General features: G+C 39.2%; 1 protein-coding gene and 1 long non-coding RNA gene across 2 annotated transcripts in view; one reads left to right on the top strand and one right to left on the bottom strand.

Moving 5' to 3' along the window:
• Prkcq (protein kinase C theta) overlaps positions 1-4076 on the bottom strand; it is a 123724-nt gene extending 119648 nt beyond the window's left edge. The window contains exon 1 of the mRNA XM_046442368.2: positions 3920-4076. The gene's annotated coding sequence lies outside the window, so the exon portion shown is untranslated. The remainder of the gene's footprint in view (positions 1-3919) is intronic.
• A 76-nt stretch (positions 4077-4152) lies between these two features.
• Positions 4153-12603, top strand: LOC131424118 (uncharacterized). The gene is made up of 2 exons (XR_009226634.1): positions 4153-7493; positions 11123-12603. It is a non-coding gene; the product is annotated as an uncharacterized LOC131424118 (long non-coding RNA).
• Positions 12604-12967: the final 364 nt, after the last annotated feature.

Raw genomic sequence — 12967 nt, 5'->3', positions numbered from 1 at the left:
CACTCCCTGTAGCATCCACTCAGTGGAAGCAACTCAGAAGGCTGGGGAGTGAAAAGGGCAAGACAGACGAGGGTCTGCTCTTCGCACTTTCAAATAAAGAGTGCTGGTTAAAGCCACAATACACTTAAAACAACAACAACAACAATGCAACTCACCAAAGTAGTCTGGGAAGTAGCTGTGACACAGAGTCACTTCATTTGGAAAAGGCACACAGAGGACTGATACGGTGAGTTATTTCCCCCCTTCACTTATTTTTTTTTTAAATTTTTAAACATTTTTCTCTTACTGAAAAATTTAAAGGAAGATCAGACTTTCAGAGAGAGAGAAGCACCTAATATTTCTGTTGTGTGGAATGCCTGCACACTTAAAATGTAGATAGCAAATGTGATGTATGCACATTTTATCACAATTTATAAGAAGTGAATTGGCAGGTCATTTACCACTGTGGTTGACAGCAGGTCAGTGGTGGACACTCAAGCTTGACACTACCTCCTACAAATTACAAAGCCCCAGCAAGTGACTTAATACTCGCTCTCCCTGCACCACCGCCCCCCCCCCCCAGCCTGTTCCTTCATCTGAAAAATAGAAGTAAAAATAAAAATAAAATATGGTGGTAATGTTTGTCAAATATCAACAAAATTCTGAGCATAATTGCTATCATGTAGATAGTAAATAATTATGACTTAATAAAACCACACTTTACTGCTTCAATTTGCTCTGCTTCTTATCATCCATATTATGAGCTTAAACAGCAACTCATAGAAAGACATGCTGCCAAAGTGAAGAGATTTAACTATCTGCTAATTTTCCAGGGCAGAAGTGTATGCTTCTGGGCTTAGGAAGCTATTCCTAATTTCTGAAATGTCAGATTCTCATTTTCCCTTGAGAATATAGTTAGATGACTAAATAGAGTAACTGGAGTTTTTGTGTAAATGACAAGTTACAATAAGGTAGAAGACATTTTTATCATTGCCAGGGAAAACCTTTTAAGTCACTTTTCTGCCAAACATCATGCTTTTCTGTAAGTTTCTGGTTTAACAGCTAGGATAAGTATGGAAATGATAAGCAGAATGAAAACTGCTTAGAAACGAAATGCTTAAAGTTTGAAAATAATGAATAGAAAAAGAAAGAATGAGTTTAATGATGTGTGTATATGATATATACATACATATACATGCATGTATATATACACACATGTATACATCACCGTAAGACTAATGCCTCTACTTTCATTATAGAGTTAATTGTGAGAATACATATACATATATATATGCATATATATATAAAATTCTCATAAAGAATGAGTTTAATGATGTGTGTATATGATATATACATACATATACATGCATGTATATATACACATATGTATACATCACTGTAAGACTAATGCCTCTACTTTCATTATAGAGTTAATTGTGAGAATACATACATATATATATATATATATATATATATATATATATATAAAATTCTCATACTCATCTGTGTCACTGGGATTTTTCATTATATAACAATGTTGTTTTCAACAGTTTTGGGGAAAATTACTTTGAAAATTGAAATCACCTGAAATCAAATACAAACTTATTAACAAACTGTCATATGACATTAATGTATCAGCAATATCTTCAGGGGCAAACAACATAGTCACTAACTCTAAAACATTAAACACATTAAAAACAGGAAGCATTCATTCAAATTCCTACTTTAAAGAAAGGCAACTATACTATAATTAAATATTGCATTAGAGGGAAATATTTGTCTGTGGAGGTTTACTCTAGAATCCCTGAAGTTATAGACTTATACCATAAGCCCACATTCTTGAAAGAAAATCCTGGACTCAGGGAATTCATTATATAGGGAATTTGATCTTTGCCATAGACAAGGAGAGAGAATGTGTTACAACAGAATGAGGGGCCCTTATAGAAATTTCAGGGGATTCCAATACCTGCTGTGGACAAGAGAAAATTGAACATCAGTGTTGGAAGGGATCATGAAATTACAGGAGGAGCCCATATGTGAACAACTAAATATCCCTGTTATCCCTGAAGGAGAAGTGAGACAGCAGGAGGAATCCAAGTGTCAGTAGTGGTAGTGTCTGCCATGCACTGACTCAGAGCAAAGTCTCTGTTGTAGGAGGTGGAGCTGGTGGGAGAGCAGGTGTAGAAGTCTACTTAAGAGTCATCTTGAGCCACCATAACACGAGACAAGACAGTAGCGGAAGTGAACATGAAGAAGCGGATGGTAACAGAAACCTTCCCTGGAAGTTGACACTTTTAAAAGTGTAGAAGACAATCAAGAGACACTAACAAAAGCCAGTGATGCCAAACAGGTTACACTGGAAATGAAAAATAAAAGCTGCTAAGAGAAAAGAAAACAAAAAATCTTAATTTAGATTAAATTGCTAACTTGTGGGACTCTGTGGGTTTCAGATCTTCCTATACCCTCTCTTTAAATATATGTTCATTCAATCAGCAAAAGAAAGGGACTAACGAGATCTTTCTGTGGTAGACACCTGCATCAGACAATGGCCCTGATCTCTGAAAGATTTTAAACAGCTGTGCATAAACTTCAAAAGTAATTTGCAACCAAATTAGTAAATGTCACCCTTCTTCCCACTAGACACAGCACTTTCAAGAGATGAAGCATCCGCAGTAAGTCTGCCATTTTACCAGTTACCAAAGATCGGTGAGGGGGGAAAAAAAGAATGAAGATGTTCATTCACAGGTTGGGATGTGGAAAGGGTCAAAGGACCGAGGTCCCTGTTCATAGGGCTTCTCTATAAAGCAGCTCCAGTCAGGAAAGGACCAGAGGTGGCCATCCCTTCTAGAGAAACAAAGCAGGGGCCAGAACAACTGATGAAGCCTCCTGGAGCCTACTGAATCTTGCTGCTTTACACTTCTCTTTGCCAAATGAAAAGGGCAATGAAGAGGAAGCAGACAGAGTATGCAGGCAGACTCCCCGGGTCTTGCAGGCACTTCATTAAATAATTTTGCAAGCTGGTCTGTGCTCTCAAGGGGCACCTATGACTTGAAGGACCATTTTGTATTGGGCACAGATGGGCCATTTTCCCCACTGACAGGCACAGCCCATAGAGTAGCATTCTCTCCACCTCACCGCCCCCCTCCTCAGCTTTTGCCATTGCTGAATAATCTTTTATTAGCACCACTTCCAGCCCACATAGTGTCAGGACAACCCGAGGACAAGGCAGCTCTGTGGCAGTCTCCTTGCAGAAATGACCAGAATCTCCTTTCACTCTGGTGGCAAGTGCTCAGGCCTTTAGCATTAAAGTCACTCTCACATTGATAACTGCTGGCTCTTAAAAATTCAGTAAAATAAAGATTTAATCTCACAAACTACACTTTGATAACCTGTGGCCCCCAAAGCTGGAAAACAATGTAGCTCAAGGTCACAGGCTTCAGCACCCAGACTTCCCCCCACCCTTTAACAAAGCTGCTTCTCACCCACCCCAGGCCCTTGGAAAGAAACTTGGGTTTGTTTAGAAAAGTGAATGTCCGCAGCCCGGTTTGCTGCTCCAGCAATTTCCCAGAAAACACCCTTTCTTACACATTTTTGCGATCAGTATAAAAACTTTCACCTCCTTCCCTCGGCTTCAGCCCGGTTAGTTCAGGTGAAAGGAGAGTAGGAAGGAGGCGCCCTCAGCCCGGCTAGGCGGCCGGCACCGGCCACAGCCACAGTCACGGTCACCAGCACACAAGAAACCCAGACGGGGTGGGGGAGCCCCAAAGTTGGCTTTGGCTCTAGTTTTTTTTTCGATTTCGTTCTCAGCCCTGCTTCCCGCGGCAGCCTTAGCCCCCTTCCTGGAGCAGTTCCGAGGGACACCTGCGTGGCCCTTCCCTCCCGGGTCCTGGCACCTGGCACCCTCCCTCCCCTCCCGCATCTCGGGGCGCAGGGGTCCTACCTGGTGGCGCAGCCCGGGTATGAACGCCGCGTCGCTGCTGCTCGGGTGGCGCGGGCACTGGCACGGGTTTGGCGCACGGCTGGTGCGCCCCGCGGGTGGCGCCGGCCAGGGGGCGCTCGTGGTCCTCTCTCCCGCGCCGCCCGGCAGCCCGAGCGGGACCCGGCACCCTGCTCAGGGACACGCGCTCAGCCGCGCACTATCCTCGCCAGCCCAGCGCCTTCTGCCTTTCCCCTGCTCATCCTGTCCCCACCCTCCATCCTCACTCCTCACTGGCCACTTGTCGCTCCGCTGCGACCTGGACCAGAAGACCGTGGTAGGCTAGGGTGGGACAACCCCCGCAGGTGACGGTGCTGCAGGCAGCGCTGAGCTGGGGCGGCTCAGCCTTGGTCACATTGAATGCTGGGGAAGGGGGCGCGGGACACCCAGCTGAAAATCGAAAAAGAACCTCCAGAGGGAAGGGTCATAGGTGTCTGTCAGTCGTGTTTTACACCAGAAAGGACTTGTAAACGTTGTTCTTTTAAAAATAACCTACCGGGAATAATGGGTTTCTGATTGCTCCTTATCTGTTATCTTGCACATGGTCGTTTTACACACAAGTTCCAAAGTTGAACTGCTTTAAACTTTACAGTCTTTGAAGCTGCAACATCGCCAGTACAACGCACTTGTCACTTCAGGACTTTTTGTGCTTGGTTGGTAATATAATGATTAGCATAATAAGGATATTTGGGGCAGTTTTCCCTATACTTCATAGAATTAACTTTTCATTTAGGTTAGAAAATTATGTCTGGTTTCCAAAACGATTACAGAGCAATTTTCTTTCAATGATAACACACAATGATTAAGTATACTTTGTTAAGTCTTTTGTTGTTACAATATACGAAAACCAGATTAGTCTGATAAATTAAGTGGCTTTTTTTTTCTTTTCTTTTTCTCCCCTTTCCCTCCCTCCCTCTGTTTCTTTTATTCTTTCTTGCTGCTGGGAATTGAACCCTGAGCCACTTGAATGCAAGGCAACTAATTAACTAATTTATTTTCTTTCTTTCTTTGCTTCCTGCTTTTCTTTCCTTTTTTCTTTTTTCTTTCCTTCTTTTCTCTCATTCCCTCCCTCTCTTCCTTCCTTCTGCTCTCCTTCCCTCCCTTCTTCTTTTCCTTCTTTTCCCTCCTTCTTTTTAAGAGATTAAAAATATACAAAAGAGCCAAACCAATAGATTAGCAGGCTTTTGATGACGGAAATATAGAATGTCATCTTAAAAGGACCTTGGAGTACTTTCAGTTCCAGACTTTTAATTTACAAATGAAAACCTGAGGTCCAGAAGTGTTCTGTGACTTGATTAAATCACTCAAGGCTGCACTGGTGACTCTTTGCTCTAATCTATGTGAACTCAGCAAAGCCAACGCATGCCTTTTAAGTACAAAAACATATTTCATTAAAATTAGCCATCCCTCCCATTTGTTAATGTCTAGCAGCTTTAAACTGGCCCAAAGGACAGGATCTCACAACACAGAAGTTATACTTCTTGGAAGATTCTAGCCTAGAGGTAGGAAGGTGCTGGTTCATCATGACTTCACCAGAGTTTGGCATATAGTAGGTCCCCGTTATATATTGGCTATTCAAAAATTGCTAATAGAAAAATGTATCTGTCTGGAAACAAGGTGACAGCATTGAGGAATGATCCCTGGCTCCTTCTCCAGCCCTCTTTCAATGGAGCCTGTCACAAAAAGTGGCAAGAAGCCCAAGGTCCTTGTGCCTAGGAAGATTCCTCATCCTTCTCAGAGCCACCTGAACCTGCTTGTTGGGAATTCTCTGGGTTTCCTTCAAGCACACTCTGACAGCAGGCCCTTTGCAGTTCTCTTCTGTCCTCTAGCCTGGATGGGATGTGTGGTCATATGCTAATGCCTCCAGTGGGTACACTGATTGCATTTGCTTACTCTGTGCTCTTTTTATACCTTAAGGCAGTTATCTTTTGTGAGAGTTAAGATTTACCTTGGGAACTGAAACTCGTGTCTGAGTTTTCCACTGACAATTTCAAAAGAAGGCTAAATACAGACAGGGGTGTAAGGAAAAATTTTAATGCCCTGCTACTTTAATCAGTTGCCATTGGTTTAAAAATCAAATTTTAGATGATGATGCTGTTGGCCATAAAGTAAGTACCTACCTACCAGGTATTGTGACAGGCACGTTTGATGCACCGTTCATCTGATCTTTATAACAATCTTTTAAAGTAGGTGTTGTTGACATGGAGCCATTGTCATCATCTCTTTTTAACAGATAAAATTAATGAGGTTTCAAAGATTATGTTTTGTGTCCAGAATCTCACAATTATTAAAGTTCCAGGATTAGGATCCAAACTCTGAGCCTCAAGGCCCCCTCTCAGGTGCTGTGGAATAATGCCTCCATCCTAACATTGCTCTCAGTTTTCTGCTTCACTTTCTTTTGGACATCAGGTCTCAAGTCTCATGATGCTCTATTATTCTCTGACCATATAGTCCTACAATTGGAAACTCTTTAATATGAAGATTGGATCTTATATAATAATCATCATATGTCCTAGAAAAAATGTTTTGTTTTGTTTTGTTTTTGTCTTAGAATGTTATCTAAAACAAACAAACAAAAATCCAAATCTTTTTCTGGAACACATTGGTGGAGTGGGAACCCTGCACTTTTGGACCCCAGCATCCTGCAGGACCATCCTTCCCCTCTCCAGGTTGCAAGGCTTTTCAGCTTTTTCTCACTGTTTCACACACACGCAGATGATCAGAAGTTCACACCTTGGTTTCCTGGAAGAGGAAATGGCATTTCCGGGAGGGGATAATGCGTGGGTGCTAAAGTTCCACTCCCTGCCTTAAACACACCCCAACTTTCAGTTGCGCACTTCTTTTCCTCCTTAGGTCTTTGCCCTAAAGTTTCCTGGAATCATGCTGAGTGCACCTGCTTCATTAGGTTCTCTTCAGCTGAGAAAGATGTGATTCCTGCTTTGGACTCAGTCGCTCAAGATTCCCAGGCGTCTTGTCCCTGCAGCTGTCACAAACCACTTTCCTCCAACTTGGAATCTGGAAGAGAGCCTTAGACATCACTTGGTGTACTTTTGGATCTAGTGGGTGACTATGCTGTGATTTCCATGGAAACCACCTCTTATACCCTTCTGTGGGATTAACCTTTCTTAAGGGACTTAGGATAGAAATTGCAAAGGAGTTGTTCTTGTTTGAGCCTCAATGTGGAGAAGGATGGTATTTGGGGAGAAGTAGGATATGACTGACAATTGGAGGACAGTGCTATTTAACAAGAACTTCTCTGTCTTTGCACAAGTCACCATTTGGAGGAAGCCAATTTGGACTATTTTATGAGGAATTTGATCACCCAGCTATCCATTTCCCCAAAGTCTGCCAGAAATTGTTTTAAAAAATGTCACACCCAAGTCCCCTGAAGAATCCACATGGAATTCAAGGATGGTGATCTGCTGTAACCAAAGATTTCAGTAACATCTGAAGTTTGGCATACATTTATTTGGAAAATGTAAAAATTATTTTAGAAGATATTGATTCAAATGAGCTACAGAGATGCAAACAAAAACAGGTATTTTAAACTCACAGCTTGGACAGGGAAAGGGAGGTTTACTTTTTCCTCTTCAGCTCAACTTAAGAGTTTTAAGTGGGGAAAAAAAAAGATAATTGGAATTTAAAACATGTTATTTTCAGAGGATAGCTCTAAACCCCAAAGCAAAAATTAGCCCTCCCATAGGGGAATAAATAAACCACAGTTACTGTTGATAATAATGCTAATATCAACTCTTGCAAATCATGGAATGAACAGTGAAAGAGAAATGCAAAACTCACTCACCCCAAGGTACCAAAGTGAATATGGTCATGGTGTACTTCTGAAAATCTTCCTAAAAGTATTTATTAAACATAGTTAGTAATGTTAAGATACTTTACCCCTTTAGACCATGTAGGGGTGGTAGTTATTTATTTCTTCATTTAACATAGTGATTAGGGTGATGCTAAAATATTTATTAATGCTTGCTGTGCATTTACTCTGTGTGTCAGGGCATGGAGTTGAATTTATTTTAATTATTTTATTTGATTATTATGCCAAATTCTATGATATGGGCAATATAACTCTTCATTTTACAGATAAGACAGTTGAGTTTGGGAGGCTAAACAAACAACTTCTCAGCTTTATCTAGTCAATAAGTGGTAAGCCTGATTCAACTGATCCTCAAATCCATGAATTTTAAATTATAGACAGAAAATAAGGCAAGAATTGAAATTGTAGCTTGACTCTTAAAATAGTAAAAGAATCATGTATTATTTAATTTCAATTAATAAAATATTCAGAGGGAAAAAGTTCTCACATGTATAGATGTTCACACATGTATAGATAACCAGTGCATAAATTATAATGTATTGCAATATTAATAATAAAATCACAGAAAATGAAGCCAAGTGTAATTCTTAATGATGAAAAATAGAGCAAAAAAGTTTTTTTTTTACTGAGCATCAATTTTATTATATTATGAGAGGATGAAATTAAGAATGAAAGTTTCCCTTTTTTAAATGTTTTTAAGGTGGAATAATTCTAAAAACCTAATATTTGTGCCTTATTTCAGTCTTTGTTTCACTATTCTATGGGCATTGACTTTGTAGTCACTACTATAATAAGGAAACTAATTGTAGCAAAAGTTCTGATTCAAACAGTGAATATTTTCAATATTTTTAGCATTGATACAAGTTAACACAATAAACTCCAGGTGTATTTCTAAGTTCTAAGGGCAGAATCAGCAAATGGCTAGTCCCCTATTTCTAAGGCCAAACAGATATGGTTCTCTTGGTTTCTGGAAGTCTAGGGACACATACCAGCCATAGTAAGTATGGCCCAAATAGTCATAAAATTTTGTCTGAAATTAAAGAGATATGGATGAGAAGATTTACAGAGACCACTTTTTAGTGATTCTCCTCTACCAGGAGAAAAATGCCTCTGGAAAGACAATACTCCTGATGAGAAACCCTCCCCAAGGAGGGTTTATATATCTGAGAATTAATGTGTGAATCTAGGAGGATGAAAGTCAGGATGAAATCTTCTGTCGTGTTTATAAATTTGATTATTGCAATTCTACAATTTGACCTAGTGCGATTGCTCTAGGATTTGAAAAGGCTAATGTGTTACTTTAGAATAAATCTTAATCTTTTTGAAAACAAAAAGGCAATCCTCTCCTTAGTCCATTTTATTCCATCCATACTAACACATTTAGTAGATGATTTTATTCTGCCATCAATACCCCCTTTACACACATGCACGCATACACAAACACTGTCTGGAAAGAATTTTTCATTTTATGAAAAGTATATTGGACTACATAGGATATTCCATCAGGTTTCTTCCAACTCCCAAATTCTGAAAATAAGTGTCAAATTGAAGAAAGCACTAACTCTCAGCAAGGGGGGTTATACAGCAATTTACTTCTAATGGACTCACTGTTGATTTAGTCTAATATACTCACTGGTATAAAAAAATTCCAAATGCCCTTGAAGAAGTCCTATAATTATGGCATCAGGAAAGCAATGAAAATCATTAGTCTCTTCTTTGTGTACAGCCTTCTTGGTAATACCCTACCTTCAACCATTCACTTCAAAGGAAAAAGTTGTAGAACAAAAATATAAAACATTTTTTTCTCCCCTCAGTGGTTGAGACTAAATGGACCATAGTTCATTTGGGGGCAACTGAGTTAGGTGTGCTCTGAGTATGGTCATGGTTTATTCCTCCAATGCAAGCATCTCACCCTGAAATTGTTTGTTTTGGGGCCTCAAATGGCAACTCAGAACTGGTTATTTCTTTCAATGTGAATTGGCTGATGTGTTGTAAATAGGTCTGTGATGGTATTTCTATTTCTTCTCCTTCTCCTTCTCCTCCTTCTCCTTCTCCTCTCTCTTTCCTTCTCTTTCTTTCTCTCTTTCTTTCCTTACCCCTGCCTCTCACTAGACAGGAACAGCCCAGAAAAGTGGAAAATTTCTGTGTTTTGAGATTCAGGCTATAATTCAGAGAGAACAATAGCTTATGTTTGTACCTCTGTGCAACATTAAAATAATGGGAAATGAATGAGCTAATCTTTTTGTATATCCTACAAGAACTTAATGGAGATATAATTCTTGAAGATTAAAGGTATTTGAAATCAGAAGATATGTTTATTTTTATAACTAGACTGCAAATGTCATGTGTTATTTTACAATCTCTTTCTCCCACATAATTGTTTTAGAGTTAATAAAAGGGGGAGGTTCATAATACAACCTGCCAATTTCATAAGGAAGATTGAGTAGATAAAAACCTGTAAAATGCTTTGACCCCCCTATAAGCCTCAAAAAGAAAATGCAGACTTTGGAATGAATATCTGCTCTTTATAGGGCATTTGCAACCTAGTGTTTTACAGATATAAGCTTATTTAACACTCATATCAACCCTATAATTTGGGTGACATTTACACTTTATAGACGAGAACATTGAGGCTCAGAGAAGCTGAATAACTGGATTCAAGATCACAAAGCAAGGGATTGGCAGAGCCAAAATCAGAACCTGGGGTGGCTCTGTTCAGAGCCTATCCTGAGCATTCTAGAGAATTCTGGCCACCAGCTACAAAGGCCACAAATTGGGGGTGTATTCCACATGCTGATTTTGAAAGACAATATTTATTATTTTTCCTATGATAAAGTAATGCATTTGGGCACACATACACACACACACAGAAACACAAATTATAATTAGAAAAAAAGTAAAAGAAGAAAAAAAAAGGTTAACCATAATTTCACAACCCAAAGACAGTTAATCTTCTGGTTTATTACTTTATATTCTTATATCCATGCATAGTATTTGGAATTGTATTATTTTAAAAATAACTCCTATTGGTTGCCTGATTATAAGGTAATGAATATTCACCATAGAAATTTTGAAAAATACAATAATGTATATAAGAAAAAATTTAAATCACTCATAATCTCAAAATGTAAAAATAACTGTTAAAACTTTGGCCTTTTATTCTTTTCATGACTGAAACCAACAGCACATAACTTGAAACTTTATTTACTTATTAGTGATTTAAAATGATCTGCATCATACAGTTTATAGTTTAGTTTACACATCATTTTTTTTAGGTTGTTTGGTTTTTACTTGATTTGTTGTTTTATTTTTCCTGAAATTACAAATTTGATTTTCAGACAGATGGTTAGAATGACGTGGTTGCTCTAAATAGAACTCTCTACTTTTCACTGAAGGACAAAAATTACTCCCACATACAAAAGAAAAAAGAAAAACACCTCAAAGAAGGAATCATGATACTGTTTCAATCTGCCCTGAAAACACCACAGAAACACTTCGACTTTTTATGCTTTTTTTCATCTGCAACTGGTTTTAAGCAACTTTTCATCAAGACTAAAACAATTGACACTGAACTGCCAGATCAAGTAAATAAATCTGGGGTTACGTGACTTGGGGAGGGCTGCAGAAATGTGAATTAAATCTTAATCACACTAAGAAAGTTTTTTACGGCTCCCAAAGCCAGAATGCTATTCTTTGAGAATCTTTGCACCCTGTGATTTAACCTGCCAAGGACACTTAAAGAATTTAAGAACTCAAGAAGTGTCCAGGGTAAGACTCAGCAAGGTGCACCAAGTCTGGCTGCCACAACTGTGCTAAGAAGATTTGGCTTTTCCCAGGGATATAGTAGGAACCTGAGCAAAGGAAACAAAATGATAAATAAACTGAAAGTTTTTAAACTTACATTCTCAAGTTTATGCTCTTTTGTCTACTCAACAGAGTAGCAAAGCACTAAAAGGGTTTTTAGAAAACTCTTGTACATGAATATTTCCCCCAAACTTCTCTGTATGTTTTTTTTTTTTTTTCCAGAATCATACTTTTTCTTTTCCTTGCAATTGTATTTTGATAGAATGCAGATCTCTTCCATGGTTCTCAACTTAAATTCTTCCTTTTATTTCCCAACTATGAGAGAAAATTCCAAAAATTCCAAGCCATACTTTGTAATTCCTTGAACATAGTGGATCCATTATGTACATTATAGAGAGGGTGTGGAGAAAGTGGAATTCTCATGCAAATTAGTACAACTTTGGAAAATTGTCTCACAATATCTGCTACAGCTGAACATAGCGCCACCAGTGACCCAGGCAGATCATATGTCCACAAGCTACAGAAATGTGTCCAGATGCACTAAAAGACATGTACAGTTCATCCATCCTAGTATTGTTCATAATCACCTCAAACTGGAAGCAACCCAAGTGCATCGTGAAATTGTGGTTCTTCAATCAATTGAATCCATGCACAGAAGAATTAACACAAGAATGCCATATGCCACTCTCTGAGCACATCTTGCCAACATAATGTTGAGTGAAAGAAGCCAGTTTCCCCCAACGGACTTACTGTATGTTTTCATTTACATAAAGTTAAAAAGTAAGTAGAATTAATTGGTGTGATGTGGAGTTAGGACAGTAGTTATTCCAGCAGGGAGGTGGGTGGTGGAGTGTCTGACCTCTGGCTGCCTATGGTGACTTTTATTACTAGATACGGAGGATGGTCACATAGGTATGCCCTCCTTGTAAGAGTTCATCTAGCTGTCCACCACTGGTGAGTTGTTTACTTTTCTGAATGTGTCAATTCCAATAAAAAAAGATTATTTGAAAGTGGACTCTAATAGTATTGTATTTATAAAGCTCTTTCTGTGTAGCCAGAAGCAGGATTGGTTTCCCAGGTGATGTGGAGTTCACCAGGGGTTCAGTGAGTAGGGATTAGGTGGCAATTGTGCTAATTCCTCCTTTCTGTTATTTAGGAGGCCAACAATCTGAGCTTAATGACAGTGTGACCTCAAACAAGTCATTGATATTTTCTGGGTCTTTTCCTTCATTTGAGAAGTGCAGAAGCTAGATAACGCACGGTCTCCAGTCGTTCTGACCCTCACTGCTTTGGTTCTGTACCCTTCTTCCTCTTCAAGGTTTCCCCCACCTCTTCCTGTCCCCTCTCCCTCCCCTCCTCTCCTCCCAGGTGTGTGCCTG

The sequence above is a fragment of the Marmota monax genome, unplaced genomic scaffold (genome assembly GCF_021218885.2).
Source record: "Marmota monax isolate L192 unplaced genomic scaffold, Marmota_monax_Labrador192_F-V1.1 WCK01_AAM20220418_F8-fsc00072, whole genome shotgun sequence".
NCBI lineage: Eukaryota > Metazoa > Chordata > Mammalia > Rodentia > Sciuridae > Marmota > Marmota monax.
The sequence above is the reverse complement of the archived record's forward strand: the minus strand, read 5'-3'. Positions and strand labels throughout refer to the sequence as shown.